The sequence below is a fragment of the Heloderma suspectum genome, chromosome 11, assembly GCF_057233095.1.
Source record: "Heloderma suspectum isolate Gila_16-S chromosome 11, 16-S_ref, whole genome shotgun sequence".
Classification (NCBI taxonomy): domain Eukaryota; kingdom Metazoa; phylum Chordata; class Lepidosauria; order Squamata; family Helodermatidae; genus Heloderma; species Heloderma suspectum.
The window spans coordinates 39,595,805-39,617,964 of record NC_139468.1 but is presented as its reverse complement, the minus strand read 5'-3'; the positions used below and the strand labels follow the sequence as shown (position 1 = coordinate 39,617,964).

General features: G+C 47.2%; 1 protein-coding gene across 1 annotated transcript in view; it reads left to right on the top strand.

Moving 5' to 3' along the window:
* IGDCC4 (immunoglobulin superfamily DCC subclass member 4) overlaps positions 1–22,160 on the top strand; it is a 118,869-nt gene that overhangs the window by 12,437 nt on the left and 84,272 nt on the right. The window lies entirely within an intron of this gene.

The window sequence follows — 22,160 nt, the reverse complement described above, 5'->3', positions numbered from 1 at the left end:
GATCTCCATTAAAAAAAAAAAGGCGATCGGCAGGATGTGCCCATAGACTTATACACAAAATAGAGCCGTGAACGTTGCATAGACACATAGACCTATACACAAGATTCACGGCTCTATTTTGCGTATATGTCTATGGGGACATCCTGCCAATCGCCTTTTTTTTTAAATAGCGATCGGTGCGGAGGCAGCCGTGCTGTCCCGCGTGGAATCCTCCAGGAGAGGAGGTAAGTGGGGCCGATCCCCTGCGGATTCCTGAGGCTGGATTCCAAAGAATCCAGCGTCATTGGAATCCGTGGCGGATTTCTCTAACATCCCTAGTTGCAAACAGACAATAAGAAATGCGACAGAGCATTTTGAGGAGCATATCACTAACAACATCAAGGCCAGCAATAAAAACGTCTTTAAATATATCAGAAGCAGAAAACCAGCTAGGGAGGCAGTTGGATCGTTGGATGACAATGGAGTTAAAGGCGTACTAGAGGAGGACAAGGAGATTGCAGAGAAGCTGAATGAATTCTTTTCATCTGTCTTCGCTGAAGAAGATGTTGATCAGATACCTGTGCCTGAACTGATGTTTTCAGGAAGGGAGGCTGAGGAATTGAAGCAAATAGTGGTGGCAAAAGATGAAGTTCTTGACCTTTTTGATAATTTGAAAGCTAATAAATCACTGGGCCCAGATGGTATCCATCTGAGAGTTCTCAAAGAACTGTACCAGAGGATTGGAGAATGGCCAACGTAACACCAAAGTATAAAAAAGGATCCAGGGAGGATCTGGGAATTACAGGCTGGTTAGCTTAACATCTGTTCTGGGTGTCATTAAATGTGGACAGGGGTGATCTGGTAGACATTGTTTACTTGGACGTCCAGAAGGCTTTTGACACCTGAGCAAATTTAGAAATCATGGAATAAGAAGAGAGGTCCTCTTATAGATCAGTAACTGGTTAAAAAAACAGAAAGCAGAGAGTAGGAATAAAGCCAGTGTGGTGTAGTGGCAAGAGTGTTGGACTAGGAGCTGGGACATCTGGGTTCTAGTCCCCACTTGGCCATGGAAGCTCACTGGGTGACTTTGGGCCAGTCACAGACTCTCAGCCCAACCCACCTCACAGGGTTGTTGTTGTGAGGATAAAATGGAGAGGATGATGATAATGTAAGCCGCCTTGGGTTCCTTGCAAGAGGAAAAAAGGCGGGGTATAAATGCGATAGATAGATAGATAGATAGATAGATAGACAGACAGACAGACAGAAAATTCTCCCAGTGGATGGATGTAAACAGTGGAGTCCCACAGGGATCTCTTTTTTTGAAAAGCCAATGCTTTTCAGTGTTCATAAATGATCTGAGTTCAGGGCTGAGCAGTGAGGTGGCCACATTTACTGATGACGCCAAATTATTTAGGGTGGTTAAAACAAAAACAAAAAAAAAGAGAGCAAAGAACTCCCCAAAGGCTCTCTCTAAACTGGGGAAATGGGTATCAAAACAGCAAATGCTGTTCAGTGTAAGCAAATGTAAAGGGATGCATATTGGGACAAAAAAATCCCAACTTCAAGTATAACTTAATGGGATATGAGCTAGTGATGACCGACCAAGAAAGAGATCTGGTGGTTGTGGTGGACAGCTTGCTGAAAATGTCTTCCCAGTGTGCGGCTGCTGTGAAAAAGGCATATTCCATTTTAGGCATAATTAGGAAAGGAATTGAAAATAAAACTGCCAAGATCATACTGCCCTTATACAAATCTATGGTGGGATCACGCTTGCTCTGAAACTCGCAACCATAGCTAGACAGAGCTAATCTCTCGAGAACTCAGCTGAAAACTCTCGTTTCAAAACTTACCATGTGAAGAATTGATCTTTTCAAAATACATGTAGGATAGGGTGGTCTTGGAAGGTAACTGCCTCCAAAGTATGCAGCATTGACATGCTGAACTGGTTGCCATTCATAGAGTCATGGAATTGGACTGGACTTTGGAGATCATCTAATCCAGCCCCCTGCTCAATGCAGGATTTGCACTACATCTTCCATGACAGGTGGCCCTCCAGCCACTGCTCATACACCTCCAGCGAAGGAGAGCCCACCACCTCCCAAGGCAACCTGTTGTACTGCTGAACAGCTGTCACTGTTAGGAAGTTTCTTACAAGGTTTAGCTGAAACCTGCTTCCCTGCAATTTCTACCTGTTGGCTCTCGTCCTGGCCTCTGGAGCAACAGAGAACAAGTTCTGCTCCGTCTTCTGCATGGTAGCCTTTCAGATATTTCAAGATTGCTATCAGCTCTCCCCTTAATCCTCTCTTCTGCAGGCTAAACATTCCCAGCTCTTTCAGCTGTTTCTCACTGGCTTGGTTTCCAGACCTAGATGAAACATCTATCAGGTGGATCCACAGTTGGCTACAGAATCGGACTCAGAGTGCTTATCAATGGGATTTTCTCAAAGTGGGGAGAGGTAACGAGTGGGGTACCGCAGGGCTCAGTCCTGGGCCCAGTGCTCTTCAACATTTGTATTAATGACTTAGAGGAGGAGGTGCAGGGAATGCTTATCACATTTGCAGATGAACCAACCTTCCCCCCCTTCCATGCTACCTCACAGGCAGTGTGGAACAGCCCTACGCTCCCCCCTTGGAAGAGGAGCGCGGAGTGGCCAAAATGGGGCACTCTGGGGGGCGTTCCAGGGCGGGGAAGGCGGAATTGCTGGTACAACACATCCTATGTGTCATCCGGCAGCCTCCTTGTCCGCTCCGCCTTCCCGCAGCTAGCCTGCTGAAATCAGCTGTCTAGCCGCAAATGCAGGGCAGGAGAAGCGTGGAGGGAACAATCCCTTCGTGCTTCTCTTGCCCTGCCTTGGATAGGCGGTCGCCTTCGAATTCAGAGGTGGCTGCCTATCCCCATAGGATTGCTGCCTAAGTTAATTGGTGTGACCAAACCTGTGGTTAGCTGGCCTAGCCGATTGTTTATTTTTATTCATAACTTTCCAGGCAGACTCCAGAGTGGGGGACGATTACATCGGGGAGGGGGCCGAATGGCCCCTGACTGGCCTGCTGCAGGTTGGATGACATCAGAGGGCATAGTCACATCCCTGACATCATCCTGACCATGGCCAAAACACTACCTGGAGCTTCAGCCATGCCACATCTTCCTCAGTGGGGGAAGGCATGGCACAGGCCAAGACACCTCAGCCAGGATGGTTCTGTTTGGACTACTTGCCTGGGACTACAACAAAGCGGGGGTAGCAGAGAGGGGAGGCAAAATCAGACCGACCGCAGTACATGGCAGGTGAGCTGGATCTAGTTTGGTGGATCAGTTCTGCAAGCTTGTCCCAGGAAAGAGACCTAGGATTTTGAAACAAAACAAACCAATTTGTGTATATTTTTACATTTAAAACTAGTGCTGTTACAGGCTGGAAAGAAGCCTTAATGTCCCATGGAACTAGTAAATCTGAAATGTCACAGTATTATTATTATTATTATTGTTGTTGTTGTTATTATTATTTTCATTATTATTATTATTATTATTTTGTGGCTTTGCCAAAGCTGAACTAATTGGATATTTGGGAAGGAACAGAGGATTGGGTGTATTTTTGCTTGAAGAATGTGCTAAAAAAGAAAGAGAAAAATGTGATTTGGATTACCCTGGCAATCTGAGCAAAGCTTGTAATTCCCAGGTTTGGAAAGGGGAGTGACTGTAGACCAGTGGCCAAGAAATAATCTGCAGCTAAAAAGCTCTAAGCCCAATTAATGGTAATCACTTCCCTATGGCAGTGAAAGTATGATGAACCCAGCAACCCCTCCAAATCTTGTTTTTCTGGGGCAGTGGCAAGCCCTCCTAGTCTGACGCTTCAGCAGACCATCCCACTTGTTTGAGTTTTGGTAGTCTTCCTACATGATATCTGAAACAGATCGAAAATGACCAGAATAGTTTCCTTATTGGGAATGAGAGATGAATTTTTAATTTAACTCCTGCCAAGTATAAAGGCCAACAGATGAAACCAGTGTAATGGGTCTACTCTTAAGTAGGATTTACACTGGATTTTACCCAAAAGGCTGTGGCTACTGACTTGGTCCAAAAAGCCAATTTCCCCAAACTTTTGATGTCTCAGGCAGTCTTTTTCTGGATGTAAATTGGAGGCACACGTACACTCCCAAAAGATATATCTGTATTGCATTGGTGGTGCTGATGGTGGCGGCAAAGCCTGTGGGACTGATTGGCTGATCTGGTGTGATGGCCTAGAATTTTCAGTTGCTTGGGGAACTAGACAGTTTTGCATTCCAGCTTCTGTGAGGGAAGGGAGTGGGAAAGTTGTCAGTTTGGCTGGGATTAAAATCTCACGCAGAGAGAGGCTGATGACAGTGAAGAGGCCCAAGCTAAGGGGCAGCAAACCTAGAGGTTGAATGGTGCAGAGAAAGCAATGGATGGCGAAGGAAGGAGAAGTGAAGAAAGAGGCTTGAAGAACAGGGCTGAAAAGGCTAATGAAAAGAGAGACTCTGAAAAAAAAAATGAAGGCCAGGAAGGGTGGCATGAAATGGAGGGGAAGGGGGGAATGTAGAGTAGGTGGTCAAGGGACAAGTTGGCTAAAGAAAGTCCAGAGTAGAGCTGTGAAGGCCTGGAAAAAACTGAAAAATTCAGAAAAAAAACATTTTTTTCTGTGGACTGTTTTTGTTTTTTTCTGAAAAATTGGACAGTTTTGGATTATTAAATATTTTATTTTAGAATTTAAGTCAAAGTATTTATATATTGTTACCCAAGCTTTACTCCCCCCAAAATGATTTCTAAAAACTATGTAATTAGAACACTTTTATAGAAAGTCCGGAGATGCAAAATGTCTGGAAATAATGAAGCTATGGGAATGAATATGTATGTATGTATGTATAAAATATTATATATGTATAAAATATACATATATATGTATAAAATATATATATGTGTGTGTGTGTGTGTGTATATATATATATATATATATATATAATCATAGAATCATAGAATAGTAGGGTTGGAAGGGGCCTACAAGGCCATCGGGTCCAACCCCCTGCTCAATGCAGGAATCCAAGTCAGAGCATCCCTGACAAATGGCTGTCCAGCCTCGTCTTGAAGGCCTCCAGTGTGGGAGAGCCCACCGCCTCCCCAGGTGATTGGTTCCATTGTCGTATTGCTCTGACACTCAGGAATTTTTTCCTGATGTTCAGCCGGAATCTGGCTTCCTGTAACTTGAGCACATTATTCCGTGTCCTGCACTCTGGGATGATCAAGAAGAGATCCTGGCCTTCCTCTCTGTGACAACCTTTCAAGTACTTGAAGAGTGCAATCATATCTCCCCTCAGTCTTCTCTTCTCAAGGCTAAACATGCCCAGTTCTTTCAGTCTCTCTTCATAGGGCTTTGTTTCCAGTCCCCTGATCATCTTTGTTGCCCTCCTCTGAACCCTCTCCAGTTTGTCTGCATCCTTCTTAAAGTGTGGTGCCCAGAACTGGACACAGTACTCCAGATGAGGCCTAACCAGTGCTGAGTAGAGGGGAACTAGTACTTCCCAGGATTTGGAAGTGATGCTTCTAAGAATGCAGCCCAAAATAGCATTTGCCTTTTTTGCAGCCACATCACATTGTTGGCTCATATTCAGCTTGTGATCGAGAACAATTCCAAGATCCTTCTCGCTCGTAGTGTGGTTGAGCCATGTATCCCCCATCTTGTAACTGTGCATTTGGTTTCTTTTTCCTAGGTGCAGAACTTGGCATTTGTCCCTATTAAATGTCATTCTGTTGTTTTCTGCCCAGCGCTCCAGTCTATCCAGATCACTTTGAATTTTGTTTCTGTCTTCCAAAGTACTAGCTATCCCTCCCAATTTTGTGTCATCTGCAAATTTGATCAGCATTCCCTGCACCTCCTCCTCCAAGTCATTAATAAAAATGTTGAAGAGCACTGGGCCCAGGACTGAGCCCTGCGGTACCCCACTCGTTACGTCTCCCCAGCTTGAGAAGGTCCCATTGATAAGCACTCTTTGAGTCCGATTCTGTAGCCAACTGTGGATCCACCGGATCGTTGTTTCATCTAGCCCACTTAGAGCTAGTTTGCTCATCAGGAGATCATGGGGTACTTTGTCGAAAGCTTTGCTGAAGTCAAGGTATATGATGTCTACAGCATTCCCACGGTCTACAAGGGAGTTTACTTGATCAAAAAATGAGATCAGAGTTGTCTGGCAGGACTTGTTCTTGACAAATCCATGTTGGCTTCGAGTAATCACGGCATTGTTGTCAAGGTGCTTCCAGATGGATTGCTTTATGATCTGCTCCAGAATTTTCCCAGGGATTGATGTCAGACTGACTGGTCTGTAGTTCCCAGGTTCCTCCTTTTTACCCTTTTTGAAGATAGGGACAACGTTAGCCCTCCTCCAGTCATCCGGCACTTCCCCCGTCCTCCATGATTTCTCAAAGAGAATAGACAGCGGTTCTGAGAGTTCTTCTGCCAGTTCCTTTATGACTCTAGGATGCAGTTCATCTGGCCCTGGAGAGTTGAACTCATTCAAAGTAATGAGGTGTTCCTTGACCATATGCCTGTCGATCTCAAGCTGCAATCCTGCCCCTTCAGCCTGTACTTCGCCTTTGCCAGGGGGGTCATAGACCCTCTTTTGGGAGAAGACTGAGCCAAAGTAGGAATTGAGCACCTCTGCCTTTTCTTTGTCATCTGTTATCATTTTTCCATCCTTATTTAATAGCTGAACCACCATTTCTTTCCTCTGCCTTTTACTATGCACGTAGCTGAAGAAAGCCTTTTTGTTGTTTTTAACATCCCTTGCTAACCTCAGCTCATTCTCAGCTTTAGCCTTCCTGACGCCATCCCTGCAATTCTGTGCTACCTGCCTGTACTCTTCCTTTGTTACTTAGCCTTCTTTCCACTTCCTATATGTGTCCTTTTTTGTTTTCAGGTCATCCCTAAGCTTTTTGTGAAGCCACATTGGCTTCTTCTGTTGTCTTCCACCTTTTCTTCTTGTTGGAATTGTTTGTGATTGTGCCTTGAGAATTTCCTTTTTTAAAAGCTCCCACCCATCTTGGACTCCTTTTCTCGCTAGCATCGCTTGCCATGGGACCTTACTGATCATTGTTCTGAGTTTATTAAAATCAGCTTTCCTAAAATCCAGGGTACGCGTTCGACTGCTCTCGGCTTTTGCTTCCCTTAGAACCAAGAACTCAAGTGCAACATGGTCGCTTTCCCCCAGAGTTCCTGTAACTGCTACTTTATCCACTAAGTCGTCTCTGTTGGTTAGGATCAAGTCAAGGATAGCCGATCCTCTAGTTCCTTCGTCTATTTCTGTAGGAGGAAGTTATCTGCCACACAAGTCAGGAATGTCCTGGAGGGGCCATGTTTTGCAGAATTTGTCTCCCAACAAATATCGGGGAAATTGAAGTCCCCCATTACTGTTACATCATGCTTCCTTAAAACATTGGCTATTTGCTTTTCAAAAGTTTCATCCTTGTCTTCTCCTTGATTGGGTGGCCGGTAGTAGACTCCGACCACCAGGTTCCTTTTATTCTTTGCTCCATTTATTTCAACCCAGATGCTCTCGATGGGGCTACCAAGCTCATCCTCCTGTATTTCTGTGCAGAGACATGTATTTTTCACATACAGTGCAACCCCACCTCCCTTTCTGTTCCTCCTGTTCTTTTTGAACAAGTTATATCCTTCAATTGCTGTATTCCAGTCATGAGAGTCATCCCACCAAGTCTCAGTTATACCTATCAGGTCATAATTTCCCTCTTGTATTAAGAGTTCAAGTTCATTCTGTTTGTTTCCCATAGTCTGGGCATTAGTATATAGACATCGAAGACCATGTGCTTCATAGTCTGGCTTTCTTCCTACATGTGTCTGAAGACTACTATTGGGCACTATCAGAGCTGTTCTCTCCATTGCAGTGCATGCGCCTATGTCCATTGTTACCCCCAACATTACATCTCCCTTCCCTGTAGGATTCAGTTTAAAGCCCTCCTGATGAAGTTCTTCATGCTGTGGCCAAACACAGTCTTCCCAGCCTTTGTGAGGTGCAACCCATCCCTAGCCAACAGCCCATCTTCCAGGAAGTATAGCCCGTGGTCCCAGAATCCAAATCTCTCTCGTCGGCACCACCTTCATAGCCAGTCATTCACCCAGAGTATTTTTCTTTCCCTTTCTATCCCTCTTCTAACCACTGGAAGGATGGATGAGAAAACTATCTGGGCCCCAAAGTTCTTGAGTTTCCTTCCCAAAGCTTCAAAGTCTGACGTGATCTCTTCGTAGCTCTGCTTGGCGGTATCATTTGTTCCCACATGGATGAGAAGAAAGGGATACCTGTCAGTGGGCTTTATGAGTGCAGGCAACCTTTCAGTCACGTCTCTAATCTGTCCTCCCGGGAGACAACATACCTGGCGAGTCCACAGGTCTTCGCGACATACTTGGGTCTCGATCCCACGCAGCAAGGAGTCTCCCACTACTACCACTCTTCTCTTCTTCTTCTTGTAGGCCTGGGTTTCATCGCCTCTGTTTGACTGACTTTCAGCCTCTTGCTCACTCTCATGCAGGTTCCCCTGTGATTCTTCCTCTGCAGGCTGTCCTCCAGTCTCATCCGCAAGTACCTGGAATCGGTTCCACAGCTCCACTGCTTCCACTGGTGCAGAGTGGCATCTAGTTCTTCTTCTCCTAACTGTCACCATTTTCCAAGGAGTATCCTCTATTCCATTTTTCTTCACCTCAGCATTTCGCACTTCTGCCTCATCTTGCTGTTGCTCTTCAAGCTTCTGGTCTTCCCTTTGCTGCTGTAGTTCCCCCATTCTGTCCAAGAACTCTTCGTGTTCTCTTATTCCCCGGAGGGTCGACAGTCGCCGCTCCAGTCCACTTACTTTTTCCTCCAGCAGCGTGATCAACTTGCACTTGTTGCAGGTGTAGGCCATGTTGTTCTCAGGCAAGAAAACAAACATTGCACACACCTTGCAGGTCACCACCACTGGAGAGTCTTGTCCTTCCATAGCCTCTTTTCCCTTTTTGTGTCTAGCTTTGTGATTGTTCTAGACTAGCCTGTGCCTGCTCCTCTACTCACTAGAGGTTAAAAGCAGAGTCCCACTGGTGTGGAAGTGTGTGTTACAAGACAAATAAATGAAAAAAAGTTAGTAAAAAAAATAAAAATAAATGTTAGGGGCCTCCCCCTTGACCTCCCCTGCTGAACTCCCCTGGCCAACTCCTGTTTGCTCCCCCTGGTCGCTCGCTCTGTTCGCTCGCTCTCTGGGAGCTTGCCTGCTTCTGTAGTCCCTGGAGATATCTATCTATCTATCTATCTATCTATCTATCTATCTATCTATCTATCTATCTATCTATCTATCTCCTCTCTGTAAGATTCCCAGAATAGTTAGTTCTTTCATTCCTTATTAAAATTATTGATCTAGAGAATATTTTACTGATAGGCATTCATGCTCTGTTTCCCAGCATGAGAGCAGAGTCACCATTGTGCATTCATGACAGTAAATGTGCATTCTTGGCAGCTTGGATTTTGTTCTATGGAGTCCTGTGTTTCTGATGCTGTATGAGGAAACTAAGTCATACATAAATAACTTTAGGAACAGAAAGGCTGCTTTAAGTTTCTAAAGAAGCCCTCCCCAACCTGGTGCCCTCTGGATGTTTTGGACTACAGTTCCCAGCATTCCTGACCATTGGCCATGCTGCCTGAGGTTGATGGGAGCTGAAGTCCAGAATATCTGGAGGGCACCAGGTTGGGGAAGGCTGTCTTAAAGCAACAAAGTGACTTTAGATCTGTAAAGACTGCTAAAAAATAAGTATTGCTTATTTTCCAGTTTTTCCAATTTTTCCAAAAACCCCTGGAAAAAACCCATTTTTTCCCCATGGCCTCAAAAGTTCTGGAAATTTTACATCTCTAGCCTAGAGTCAGGGGAATTCTATCCATTGTGACTTCCATTGTCACTGCAGCATTGTGATCTGGGAACTCTGAGGGAGGGGCCATGGCTCAGTGTTAGAGCATCTGCTGTGTATTGCAGAACGTCCCAGATTCGAGCTCTGGCATCTCCTGGTAGGGCTGAAAATCCCTTCCCTGAGACCTCGGTGAGCTGCTGCCAGTCTGTGTAGGCAATAGTGAGCTAGATGGACCCAGGGCAGACTCAGGAGAAGGCAGCTTCCGATGTTCCTATTGAGGGCCAAAAAGCGTGTGTGTGTGTGTGTGTGTGTGTGTGTGTGTCTACATGCTGAATTCACATATTAGTATGAACTAACCAGCCTGTTAAGCTTCATGTGCACATGTGTATTTTTGATCCTCTAGGCACCTTCCTTGTAACTGCAGGATAGCCCAGTTAATATTGCCTCCCAGGACACCCCTGTCCTATTTGCCCAGTCAGATAGTGCTGTAGGATGGGAATGTGCGCTCTGGGCAACTTTGATCCTACTGAGACTCCTTTGGACTCCTATCAGCAGTTGGGCAGGGCGCATTCTAGGACTCCTGGCATTTCCATATTCCCTCCTTTGTGGGGTGGGGGGAACCGCAATATCACTGTTCCTATATGGCTGAGAGGATCCATGGGGTCCAGCCACACCGAGGAGCACAGAGTGTTCATTGGGAATAAATAAATAAACACAGCAGCTTTGTTTTTGAAGGTGCATTTCAGTCCCTCTTTCATCGCACAGTTTGGGCATCGTGGTGTGGGAGAAGCAGTGTAGGTAGGTAATGCAACACCTTTTATTAGACTAACATTGATCCTGTACTGCAGGGGTGAGGAACCCCAAGCCCAGGGGCCAAATTCAGCTCCCCAGAAGGCCAGCCTCGAGTTCCTTCTCCTCCCCCTTTGCAATCAGCACGCTCCACGAAACAAAGCTTCAGGCCAACACTACTTTAGTGGTAAAAGACTAGCTTCTTTATAAATGCAGATTCTAGGAAACACTCAGACTGTATAGAACCAGCTAATCCACACGTCTATGAATATCGCTAGAGGATACGAAGTTAGAGAAGTTGCCAGCAGTCTGGGCAAGAACTTCTTGGCCAGACCTGCTTTGCAGGGATGCCGCTTCCTTAGGGTGGCTCCCTCCTACGTTGGCTTCCACGAGTGGCCAACCTGGCGGAGCATCTGAGCCCCACTAACTTTTCCCGCTTCGCTCTATGACGGACCCTGGCATCCCTCAAGTCACACCCCTTGCTCTCCTTCTCCTCTGAAACCTGGGTCCTCATGGTGGAGGAATGGGGGACCATTCAGGTTGGGCCATCTGTGTGTCAAGGTCTTGGGAAGAAAGTCTTGCTGTATCTAGGCTCACTGAGGAGGGTGCCTCCCCTGTTCTGGCTGTTCCCATTCTGATGAGCTGTCAGACAACTCCACACGCTCATTCATTCCTGACAGCCAGGCCACCTTCTAATGGCTCCATCTGCTTTCCTCTGACTAATGATAGTTTGGTGGTTTCCTGGCATTTGGCAGATTCCCACCACCACCATTCTAAAAGGGTGAAATGCTTCTTCTAAGACTTAGAGTCAGGAGGTCGCCCCTGCTGCCTTCTGAAATCCTCAGGTAGCCAGAACCAACACGCAGACAATAGGGCTCTTTTCCAAGGCTTTACTTCTATTCAACCTAATGACGCTTACAGATGCTAATTGATTACTCCTACGAGTGAGACTTAAGAGAGCTGTCTACTCGGGGGTTCTAGCCTTAGGAATCGGTTGATCTCTGTTCGGAGGGGAAAGCGGGAAACCGCTGTACTTATGAGCTAGGAAGAGAGAGCCCACCCCTTTCCCGTGAGGCATCGGGGCACCGCTGTTGCCGTCGCGTCAAGCGGGCTGAGCGCCGCCTCTCGGCGCCCGCCATCTCCCGCTTGACACTGCGCTGGCGCCTAGCGTCCAGAAACTGCTGTTGTGCCTCCCTCTCCCTGCCAGGGTCACTATCACTCTCAGGAATGTGTACCGGGAGGGGCTGTCCCCCCGGCTGTGCCTCTGAACAGCACGTGGGTTCCTCTCCCACAGTTTCTATCCCTTCCTCAGAATCAGAACTGCTTTGGGGCTCTCTGGGCTCCGATCCAACCCTGACACTTAGCTACTGGCAAGAAGAGCTTTAAGCTACAGTAGGCTGGTATTTTTTGTATTTTGCCTTTGCCCCACCCCTTTTGCCCTTGACCCCACCCTTTTGCTTTGCCTTCAGCCACGCTCACCACTGGAATGAGGCTGCAGAGAGCTTCTCCAAAACTGAATTTGGCCCTTGGGCCGAAAGGAGTTCCCCACCTCTGCTGTATTGCAAAGGATAAAACTGGCTCCCTTGTTCCTTGGAGGACAAAGACCATGCTGCCTGGGAATGATGGGAACTGCAGTCCAGCACGTCTGGTGTGCACCAGGCTGGGGAAGGGTGTTGTCAGGTGGGGAGAAAGGGGATTCGTTTCAAGGCAGCAGTGGATCTGCTTTGCTGGGTTTGCATACTGAGATTTTTGGCCATCAAAATGTTACTATTCTGGGCCGACAACCCGAGGGACTACAGGCTACTGTTTATCTTGGTCGGTCTTAATGAAGGTATTGCCCAACTGTGAATTTTTAAAATCTTTTATTTGCAAACACATTTTTTTTCCTTATGGGCTAGCAGGACTGTCTTTGTTTGTTTTTTACATATACATGTAACGCTCAGGGATGAAGCTTCCTTTGTTTATAAGTCAAGGTTATGTAGCATTGCCCTGCTTATCTCCCGTTGGGGCCAGTAGGATGCATGTCACACGTGGGCGTAGCGAGAGGCAGCCTTTCACCAACAAGGAAGAGATCAGGATGTGGGTGGCAAACTCCGGCCTCATCAGCTTCAGGGAGGGAGGAAAGATATATATCCTTATCTCCTTTTTTGTAGTGGGAGCCAGACAGACAAAAGTCAGATCTGGGGCTTTCCCAAGACCACTGGATGTGTGCAGATGAAAGGGCTGCGATTGATTCGGACATTCATCCCTGCCAGATAACCTGGTTTCCTCCTGTAGTTGTAGATTAATTAGGGCTTGGCACGTTACCCGGCAGCCCTCTGATGTCCTGGAATGACCAGGAATCTTCTACTCAGCCTCTGGACTTTTTCTAGGACTCAGTGGGGCTGGGTTTGCATGTTGCATTTTCATCTAACAGTCCTGATGTTGCTGGGAACCCACTGCCCCTGCCTTGCATTTGTGTGTGCGTGAGAGAGAATCTGGGGGTGCCCTCTTAGAGTTGCCCGTCTTTCAGATGTCAGCCTCCTCCCAAGGTCTCTTGAGCCCCATCTACATGAGCCTTTTGCTCCAGGACAGCTGCGCATCGAGGTCTCTCAGGATAGATGACGTAGTTGCCACTTTGCAGCCATCTGTGGTTTTCTCCTGGAGACTCTGGATTTCCGAGGTGGTGTTTTGCTGTGATTTTTGGGGTTTGCTGCAGGTTTCCCCGTGGTTGTGAGCTGTCTGTCCCTTCCCCGAACCGACCTCGCATTTTGCGGTGGGCGTGTTGTAGGTATGCATAGTGCATGTGTCACTCTGTGACGCCCCATTACTCCCCCCATCCCTTCGCAGCTGCGCAGTTACAGAGGCACAGAGAGGTGTTTTCAGTTATTTAATCACACTTTCGCACATTTTTGCAGCTTTGTATCTTCTCAACGGTTGCTTTTGGACTCAGTGCCCAAGGGCTGGGGGGAGTGTCTTGGAGGAGGACTATCTTCATTCCAGCCACCATTTCTGAGCGATGGGTAGGCATGTACCTCTCATGCTTGTAAGTGCGAACCATTGTGAGAGTCTCAGGCCAGGGAACTGGCAAACAGATGGCGTGGAAATGAAGGCGCACAGAACAACCAATTCTTAACTAACAAGGGAGGGAAAGACACAACAGAACCCTTAAAATACAAAACAGCCAATGAAGTGTTGCACCCCCATGCTCACAGGACTGCACAGCTGCGCATTTAAGTATAATGACAAAAAAAGGGCACTGCAAGTCTGTTAGGGAAGTGCGCAGTAAATCATGAGTGTATTGCAGGGGATGCTAGTTCAAAGCCTCATTGCTGTGCAGTTGCGACAGGGTGGGGGGTAAAAGCGGTGCCATGTAGATGGGGCCTTGGTTAGATCTCTGAGTGCAGGAGTGGATTCATCTCTCTTCTAGTGCACTTATGTGCACAAGCCTGCACATGAATGCAAAGGCACTGCATAGCCTGCTGTTTCATGCTCTGCAGCTGGCGAGGTTCGTTTTGAGCTGCTGATAACATTTTGATAGGACAGTTATGATTTGCTAGGACAGCTTTAACCACAAGAGCAAGCCCCTTTTTGCTATTAAGTCTGTGGAGGACCGGCTGTCACAGAGCGATTGAACACGGTACTGCTGGTGAAGATTGTATAGTAGTGAGGTCAGGGAGTTTGGAGTGTCACGCAGAGATCCTTGGGGTGACTGTTGGGATGTTACAAATACACAAGAGTGTCCTAGTTTTCCTTTGGGAACTGTTGTAGGGGGTAGAGAAAAATGATCCTATCAATGATAGCAAGGTGGAGATGGTATTTAAAGTTCTGTGGAGACACACAGTAAGTTTCAAATAATCAAAGTGAGTAAGCCAAGGGTGTATGTATGCCCTCAAAGGGTTTTCTCTTTTCTTCATCATGTTAGCCTGATGTCCTGTAGTTCTGATGCTGAGAAGTCCATCAGACTGAACTCTCCCTTGGTATCCATGCCCTCCCCTTCCCAGAGATGAAGCTGCTTTGGAACGAGCAGCATAATTATAACTTTGCAAATCACTCAGCAGCAAGTAAAAACAGTGTGTTATAGCTGTGATAACCACCCTTTCCCCCATCTTGCTAATTGTCTTTTTCTTGTTCGCCGTCGGCGTCAGAAGTGCTCGCTGTTCGCCACGAGAGAAATCCAACCATGCTTGAGCCCTTTTAAACTTTCAGTGTGTGAATGCCCCCAGTCACAGCCGGTGCCCTTTTCTCTTGTGGTGGCAACACTTTCACCGTAGCTCCCTCCTGCTCCTCCTGGCCCCCAACAAAAGTAGTTTCATGGAATATTGATGTGGAAGGGACCCTGTGGAGTTTATATATGCCCTCTTGGGAACTTCAGTTGACTGAGACTCCTTGGTGTATTTTTTCAGAGATTCAGGTGCTGTTCAAATATTGTGGAAAGGGCCTGGCTGCCTCAGGGTGGAAATATGGGGGCCTGGCTTTGGCTGTAACGTGCAAATCACCCATTAGATGGGGGGGGGGATCTTCTTAATCCTGGTGGGCATTCTGTTTGCAGCAGCAGCCGCCAGCTAGATACCTCTGGAAATGTAAGCCGGGGCATGGAAGTTAGGGCTGTCCCCTCTCATTGTGTTCAGTGATATATGGCCTTTGGACATAGATGTTGTGTTTAGTAGGCGTTCAAAGACAAATGCACAGAAGGCAGGGTCTAATCCTTTTAACAACTCGTGCTAAGGCAGTGGTGCACCTAGGGAGTTTTAGATCATGGGCTTAATGGTCTAATGTCCCCCTGCCCCCTTACACAGCCACGTGTATTAATTCAGTTGTGAAGCCCACAATTAATAGTTCTCTTCCTTCCTTCCTCCCCCCCCCCACACCATTCTATGCTTTACAACTGCTTCTACATTCCTGATATGTTGGAGCAGAACAACAACAAACTCTTTGCCAACCCTAATAAAAAAAAGAAATAACTCTGAGCATGTGCAGTTTTACATTTTAAATTCACTTACATCATGGCAATGCTATGACTACAGGAATAAAAAGGGAGTTTGCTAGCCCAGGTGCTGACTTGTTTGCCACTTTCTCCCATCACTTCCTGTTCTCTGGGTAATTATTTGCCCCCAACCCCCAGGGCTGTGGTACCCAGGACCTGAACTCCAGGGTGCAACCCTAGCTGCCCCACTGATCTAAGCTAGTAGCAATTACCACTTCTTCTGGTAGTGTGAAGAAGTACGTTCTGGGTAACAACTGAATATCTACTGCATGAAAAGAGGTTAAATATTGCCTGGAAAGGCCAGGTACTTCTGAAGAAGGGTAAATTCCAAGCTTGCTCATGTCTTGAACCCAGGTTCTTGGACTAGTATTCCAAGGATTGGGGTGGCGTCAAAGGAGGTACCAAGGGCTTGGGTATACTGTGTGCATTTTTAAAGAAGTATTATTTGAACATCAGACCTGCTCCGCCCCCTCCACCCCCACACCCAACTGCTGCCCCACAAATGGCTTTTGAAACTCCCTGTGCTTTCAAAAGTTGTTTGTTGTGTGCATGGAGGGCTGCCATTCCAGAGACGCAAACCCAAGAGCCCCTTAGGTGCGTTGCACTAGTTCCATGTCTCCCTGGATTGAGCCCCAAAGCTTTCTCTAGCACCAGCTTGCGTGATGTGTGAGCCACGAAGTTGAACGCAATCCACCTGCCAAACATGGCAACCGTCCAGGAGCACAATAAACCAGGCCTGTCAGTAGCCGCTCACCGAAGCCTTCTTCAGGTGTTTGCTACCTGTGGTGACTGAAAACATGTAGGTTGGAGACAAGGGTCTCCAACCTTTTTGGGCCAGTGGGCACATTTGGAATCTTGAAAGTGTGTCACGGGTGCTCTCACAAAATGGCTACTGTTGAGGTGCAGCTTGCCCATCGGTAAAATGACTGCCATGGTGGGCGTAGCTGGCCACAGAACACTCATTTCCCAGAAGGCAAACTGGAGAGGTTGAAAGAAAGGCAGAACTGGGGTCTCAGCACCAAAACACAAAGCCGCCCTTACGAACCCAAATAAAGCTGGTGCTGGAGGGCAGCATTTCATTTTGCAGCATGCCAGCCTCCCAGCTTAAAAAAAAAACATTTTTAATTTTAAAAAACCCTTAAGAAATAAAATAGAAATCCGGAGGGGCAGGGAGCCTGGTGGAAGCCAGGAAAGGTATCTGCGGATACATTGGTGCCTGTGGGCATCACATTGGAGACCAAGGTAGCCCACCCCTAAATGCCAACATGTGCCTTTCTAACTCCACATCTGTGGTTACCTGTCCAGTTTAAACTGTAACCCCCAAATTGTTGTGAGGCAGGCGTCTGCCGGGAAAGAGCCACTGCCCAGTGGAAACTCCAGGCTAATCTAGCCCTGCTTTGAAGTCATACGAACCATGTTAATTTTTAAAAAGCCTTTGATGCCTACTAATACAAATCAATTTTCATTTCTTTCATAAAGCTGAGGCCTTCACAGTGGACATCGGCAAAGAATTACAGCTAATTTGTTTTACTTTTATAACACTCATAATTGGGAAAAAAGTGATTTTAATGTCCTGGCAACCATATTCCCTTTCGTAGGTTTTTAACGGAAAAATCCATTACAGTTTAAATGCTTTTGGGCACCAGTTCAAGCTAGATGTCTCTGTATATTCTAGGAGAGTGTTTCAAGCCATCTGCTGATCCAGATTGATCACTCAGTTGATGTTGTGGATGGACTGGAAGAAGGATTTCAGCTGCTTCCATCAAAATAAACTTTCGTTTTAATTTTCCAGTGTCTTCCCCCCGCCCCAACTGATGGGCTGATCCTGAGGGTTGGGAACCCTTGGGTTCAACATGTCCTGTGCTGTGGGGGCTAAAGCTGGAGGGAGGAATTGGAGAGAACTCTTTGCACAAACAGGGGTACCTTCTACTCACCCAGTTGGCCCTTTGGATCCTTTGTTGTTGTTTATTCGGTCAGTCGCTTCCGACTCTTCATGACTTCATGGACCAGCCCATGCCAGAGCTTCCTGTCAGCCGTTGCCACCCCCAGCTCCCCCAAGGTCGAGTCCGTCACCTCCAGAATATCATCCATCCATCTTGCCCTTGGTCGGCCTCTCTTCCTTTTGCCTTCCACTTTCCCTAGCAGCAGCCTCTTCTCCAGGGTATCCTGTCTTCTCATGATGTGGCCAAAGTACTTCAGTTTTGCCCTTAATATCATTCCCTCAAGTGACCAGTCTGGCTTGATTTCCTGGAGCATGGACTGGTTTGATCTTCTTGCAGTCCAAGGCACTCTCAGAATTTTCCTCCAGCACCACAGTTCAAAAGCATCTGTCTTCCTTCGCTCAGCCTTCCTTATGGTCCAGCTCTCACAGCCATAGGTTACTACGGAGAATACCATTGCTTTAACTATGCGGACCTTTGTTGTCAGTGTGATGTCTCTGCTCTTCACTATTTTATCAAGATTTGTCATTGCTCTCCTCCCAAGAAGTAAACGTCTTCTGATTTCCTGGCTGCGGTCAGTGTCTGCAGTAATCTGTGCGCCTATAAAGACAAAGTCTGTCACTGCCTCCATGTTTTCTCCCCCTATTTGCCAGTTATCAATCCAGCTGGTTGCCATAATCTTGGTTTTTTTGAGGTTGAGCTGCAACCCAGCTTTTGCACTTTCTTCTTTCACCTTCATCGTGAGGTTCCTCAGCTCCTTCTCGCTTTCAGCCATCAAAGTGGTATCATCTGCATATCTGAGATTGTTAATGTTTCTTCCAGCGATTTTAATTCCAGCCTTGGCTTCATCAAGCCCAGCACGTCGCACGATGTGTTCTGCGTACAGGTTGAATAGGTAGGGTGAGAGTATACAACCCTGCCATACTCCTTTCCCAATCTTAAACCAGTCCGTTGTTCTGTGGTCTGTTCTTAACGTTGCTACTTGGTCATTATACAGATTCCTCAGGAGGCAGACAAGATGACTTGGTATCCCCATACCACCAAGAACTTGCCACCATTTGTTATGATCCACACAGTCAAAGGCTTTAGAATAGTCAATAAAACAGAAATAGATGTTTTTCTGAAACTCCCTGGCTTTCTCCATTATCCAGCGGATATTGGCAATTTGGTCTCTAGTTCCTCTGCCTTTTCTAAACCCAGCTTGTACATCTGGCAGTTCTCGTTCCATGAATTGCTGGAGTCTACCTTGCAAGACCTTGAGCATTACTTTAAGGGAATTGATGTTCCAGGGCCTTGGATGGATGGACATCCTTTGTCAAGGGTGGGGCCTTTTTGAAGTACGTTGACTGCTAGGTTTGGTGGTGGTTTGGCCAGCAGCATCTCTCCTGGGTTTCAGGCAGAAGATGGTCTTTCCCTGATTCCAGAGATCATCGTAAGTGGAGATGCCAGGGATTGAACCTGGGACCTTCTGGCCTTACTATTGGGACCCTCCCTTTTAACAATTGGACAGATGGGCCCTACATTATATTGCACTGTGTGGCACTCCTGTTCAGGGCTCCAGACAGCCATGCCCTCTCCCAGGGGACACTGTTCCATCTTGCTGTCTCCACACCCACCGCCCGCACACAAATGAACTCTGCATTCCTTGCCTACTGAGCATGTTCCATCCTCATTGGGCTGTTTTGGAATCTCCCCCTTGGGGTTTCCTTTCCACAGACTCTGTGTACTGCCATAATTCTTGGGGTTCTCCCCACCCTGCTGACACCTCCCTCTTGTGTGAGGATGGACAAATTCATTTGGAGAATCGGTTTTGATTAATTTATAGTGGGGGGGGCAGCCTGCAGCCACCTCCAGCCTAATTTCATGCGGCCCTCGGCCTAATTTCAAAAGCAGGCAACCAGTTCACAGCTCTGGCAAGAGGGATCTGTCCATCCCTGGCAGCCCACTGGAAAGGGAGGAAGAGGGAGGGAGGGAGGGCGAGAAAGAGAGAAGGGGGTATCTGAGTGGCGAGTGGGGTGGGGAGAAAGAGAGAGAAGAGGGCAGAAAGGCAGTGCTGGCTCCCAGCTTTTGAGGGCCCCTGGGCAAGACACCCTCGGTGGGGCCCCTCCCTCAGACACTCTCGGTGGAGCCCCGCCCTCAGTGAGTCCTCCATCTCACCACTGCTGTCACCAGCTGCTCTTGCTTGTCTTCCTCATCATTGCTACCACTTGCTTTCTTGACGCAGAGAGCCACGGAGCAAGGAGGCCATGGCTTCTGCTCCTCCTCCTTGTCACCACCATTGTCTGGGCCAGAGCAAGAGGCAGGGGCACAAGCAGGTTCCAATGGGGAAGAAGAGGAACATGTCCAGGAGGCTCTTGTCAGTGGGGTCCTGTAGGGGTTGGGCCCTTGGCAGGTGCCCAAGCATGCCTACCCTTGGGCCTGTAGAAAGGGGTTTCGGAAAAAGCAAGAGAGTTAGAGAGGGAGAGAAGGGGGTCCCCACCTACTTTACTCTGCCCCCCTCCCACTGCTGGCATGTGACTCCCGACAGTTTGCCCCCAAGGAAATGCAGCCCTTGACTGAAAAAAGATTCTTCACCCCTGGCACATAGGAGGTGGCGAAATTTCTGTAGCAAACTGGATTACAGATGGTTTAGGTGCCCCCTCCACCCCACAACAGGGAATGAGAGAGATCTGGGTGGGGTGGTGTATTGGCCCCAGGAGCATAACCAAGTCATCTGTAGTGTTAGAGGGGCCTAGAGATCCATAATGCCTTGCTTAAGTTCATTATGGGTGCAGTTTCCTTGCTAGTAAGCCTCTGAGCATGTGAAGATGAGTCAAAGGGCCGATAGCGCGGCCTAACACATTCCATACTAATGAGTAGAGTATCTAATCAAGATGTGCCTGGGAAGTGAAGTTTGTTTACCCTAAAGCTACAGGTGGCTGTGCTGAGAACTAAGCCCTGCTAGTCTATACTGGGAATGAACACTAGGAGGCGCTTGTTGCTGTTATGCTGCCTCATTGCTAACATGTATGGTATAAAACCCATTGTACCCCATGGCTCTGGGTTCAGAGAAGCTGTCTGATCCAATCACTGGGTACGCCTGTGTGCTGTAAGTTACTCAATAAAGTACTCCTTGTAAGTAAATCTGGATCTGATTTATCACTTTCTTGGCATCTCTAACCTAAGAGTTCAAAGGGCACTGCAGGGGCAATGCAGGTGGGTGGGGTGGAGGGAGTAAGGTTTGTGTTGGAAGACCCCCATGCTGTCTTCCTCATCCATAGGAAAAGTCAGGATGGGCCCAGGGGAAGTAGGATGGTGCTTAGCTCCTTGGCAAAATGTTGTGCTCAGAATCTCATCTGTTCCTGCCAGTCCCATTACATATAGCAGTGAAGCTTGTAGTGAGCAAGTGGACGCAAGCAGAGGCCTCTGTGCAAACACTGCAGCTCAGGTTGGAGCCACATCGGAGCTCACTTAACTCTCCAATGCATCATGTTGCATGTTTAACTGTTGCACCACAGAGACTTGTGCAGTGCTCTGGTTGGAGGGTTAGCAGCATAGTCCTGCATTGAGCAGGGCGTTGGACTCGATGGTCTTATAGGCCCCTTCCAACCCTATGATTCTATTCTGTTCTGTTCTGTTCTACCTAAGTGGTGCAGTGATTAAATGGTCCAGCACGCATGTTCCTCCCATCTGTATAAGCAGATGGGGCACAAGGCATAGTGCCCAAGGGCCACCTGCATTTAAAATGCTGTAGTAAGGAAAGCTGAAATACCTCGGAAGCCAGATACTGGGCAAGCTTTGAGAGCTGTGCGTGCAGAGAGAGAGAGAGAGAATTTATATGGCCCTTTGGTGTGATTAAACATGTTGCATTGTGCAGGGTTAGGCTGGACTAAAGGACCTTCCAAGGCCCCTTGCAGCCCCACAATTGCATGGGAATACTGGCCATCAGTTGAAGCCATAAAACGCCTTAGTAAATGGGGCTTGCTAACAATGGATTCATGCGCCATTGCATTCGCTTGATGGATCTTTGCTCTTTAAAGTCGTTTACATAATTTGCAGGCACTCAAGGCTTGGTCTGTCTGATTATCGTAGCCCATCAGCATACATTAATACATTGCCACGCTGGTCTGTCGCCATATAATTAAAGGCCTCTCTGCCTTGCTGGATGTGATGCATTCTGCTGCTTGTCAGTATCTCTCTGCTGAATTCACTGGGCCCAGTGCTGATGTCTGTGCTCCTGTCAATGTGCCCTGAATGTGCACAGCCTTACCTAAAGTGACCTAAGTCAGGCTTGTGAATAAGCTGCTCATTTGGTTCCCTGTGGTGAGTAAGGATCTCCACAAGGTAACCAAGGCAGGAAGCATTTGTGGGTTGGAAGAGATTTTGCTTTCTTTTTCTTTTGTCACAAATGACTAACATAGGCAGCCCTGGAAATCAATCTGTCAAAGTTACTAGTCCACACAATTTTTATTAGCCTTGCTTGCTTGCTTATTTATTTATTTAATAGACGTGTACATCCTGCCCTTCTAGTGCCCATATACCACTCAGAGTGGCTCACAACAGTTTAAAACGACAACACCCTTATACAAATTTACAGCACAATCCTATGTTTGTGTACTCT